Source organism: Musca vetustissima, unplaced genomic scaffold, assembly GCF_032173495.1.
Source record: "Musca vetustissima isolate MV318-11 ecotype Yass unplaced genomic scaffold, APGP_CSIRO_Mvet_v1 utg33648, whole genome shotgun sequence".
NCBI classification, from domain to species: domain Eukaryota; kingdom Metazoa; phylum Arthropoda; class Insecta; order Diptera; family Muscidae; genus Musca; species Musca vetustissima.
The window spans coordinates 39,940-42,545 of record NW_026882886.1 but is presented as its reverse complement, the minus strand read 5'-3'; positions in this window follow the sequence as shown (position 1 = coordinate 42,545).

The following is a 2,606-nucleotide window of genomic DNA, read 5'->3' as shown; positions in this document are numbered from 1 at the left end:
AGTTGAGGACCTTCTCTCAACTGTGTCCTGGTTGCACCAACCATACCCCCCTTGTCTTGTCATATCCTAATTGTCCGGCATTCTCTGATTGTTGTCGTTCTTAATGGAAACTCATTTATAACAACATTTTTATTTAAAAACAAATTAAGCAACCAATTTGTTTTTCGCAAAATTTAGCGGAAAAAATATTTTCACTTTGCCACACGAAACTTAAATTGCAAATAATGATTATGTGAATTGTGCCCTAGGCGATAATAAAAAACCCCAACAAAATGTAAATACTTTGAGACAACCAAAAATGCTTGAAAAGTACTACATCTCGAAGTTACCCTGGTGTTGGTTGTCATAAAATCAACAACATTGAAATTAAAACAACGTTATTTGTTTGTTGTAATATTTCCTTTTTTTCTCAGTGACTAAATGTTTCATTGATTTATGCTAATTTCTTTTATATATTGTAATCAAATTTCTTGCAGACGAACCACCGCCTTTGCTATGGACGACATGGCGTTACAATGACTTTCCCCCTTGACAAGTTTGGTGTTAAATTCTACACTTGACCACCTTTGGTGGTGTGTGCGGCACAAAAAAAATCTTGTAAAAAAGCTTCATTTATAACACGCCGATGTGCAAAAATAACAAGAACTCTGAAGTAATTTGTCCATTATCATCTCACCATCGTGTCAATGTTGTTGGTTACCCTCCTTGAAGAAGACGACGACTGTGACCCAAAATTTTGGCGAAGCAAGTGTCGACCAAGGCAGTTCTTAGTCTATGTTCCCCATATTGTTGTTGTGTTGCTGCACCATAAAGTTTGTTCTTGTTTGTTGTTATTTGTTTTTAACGCTTTCGTCCTGCGAAAAAAAAGTTATCAGCGGCAAAAACCAAATATCGGAGATATGCAAACGAAATACTAAATTTAATTTACTTTGCGATCGTGTAAAAAGGGTTGATGTTCTGTTCTGCTCAGAAAGACAAGAGTTTAATTGTTTGGTTGTTTAACATGTAAATTGGAACGCTTCTAACCCGGAGGCTATAATAATTGTTCTGATATGTGTGGAATTAGTTATTGGGGACTGATTAATGTGTACGAAGCATATTGCATATATTTGATAGGATTTTGTATTTACAGGTGTGTCCAAACATTAGAAAACAATGTAGCATCTGTGGGAAAACTAATGGATGGATAGCATTAGGATGGATTAAGAGCCAAACATGGGTTCGAAAGCCCTTGGCGAGTATACTAATAACACAAAAGGACGAATTCGTCATATGTCCAGTTTTGGAGTTATAACATCATGCTTTTTTCCTGGTATCTTTACAGTCCATAAAAAAACTTTTTATCGTTGTTTGTGGTCATAGAAGGCTATTTTTGAGATTATATGGACTTTCATCCCCATAAGGATGAAAAACCACGATTTTCTCAATAAACGCGTTGATCTTGTGCGTTTTTCCAATTTGAAATACCTTGAACTTAATCTTTCCATCGAATTCGTGGCCTTCCTCTTCTGCGTGTATCGCTTCAGTAGTATCGCTTTTATAGGTCTTTTGAGCTGGGACATTCTCATTCATTCGTACAACATGGCCTAGCCACCGTAGTCGTTGCAGCTCTATACGACTGACTATGTCGATGTCCGTTTATAGATGGTATAGCTCGTGGTCCACCTGACGCATCGGTTGGCCATCACTATCCTTCTCCGAATTTCAAAACTGATGTCATTTGTTTTATTTATGGCGGTACCAAGGTATACAAAATCTTTGACTGCCTTGAAGTTGTAGTTTTCAAGTTCCACAGTTGGTCCAAGGCTATTGGATGTCTTGCGTGTTGATACAATCAGCTTTTGGTATTCTGGTCATTTACTACCAGATCCACTTTAGCACACTCCTTCTACTTTTGTTCAAAGATGGCTGATACCACTCACAATGTTCGACCCATTATGACGATGTCATCGGCGTAGGCGAGTAACATGTGTTGCTTGGTGTACAGAGTGCCATTTCTGTTCACCTTTGCCTCTCGTGAACAGAAATCATATAAAAAATTAAGCACGACCCCTGTTTTCTGGGAAAATTTAGTTTATTTACCAGGGGCTATATCAAATCATAGACTTATATTCATATGTTTCTAAATAGAAATATTTCGGCTTTCAAATACACGAAATACGAAAATGTGGCTAAAACTGTCAAAATACCCAATATTTGACGATCCTTTATATGGGAACTGTGTCAACATTTGGAACTATTGAACATTTTTTGGGCAGATATACGCTATATTCGGTTGGAAAATGCGACAAGTCCTCAAAATACCAAAATTGGGCCGGTCTTCTATAGGGTCTACGTCAAATCATGGCTCTACATTGAAAATGTTTTATAGGTGTTTTTCAGCGTCAAAAACACCATCTGGTGGAGGGTATACAACAAATCCATACATAAAGGCCTGATATTCGTTGAAATAATATTCTTTAAAATAAAACCAGTAAGGAAAGTAGTAAAATTGGACATAAAATCGGATGAAAGTATATATGGGAGCTATATCTAAATCTGGACCGATTTTCATGAAACTTGGCAGACGTCACTCTAGGTTCAATTCAGTATGCAATGCCAAATTT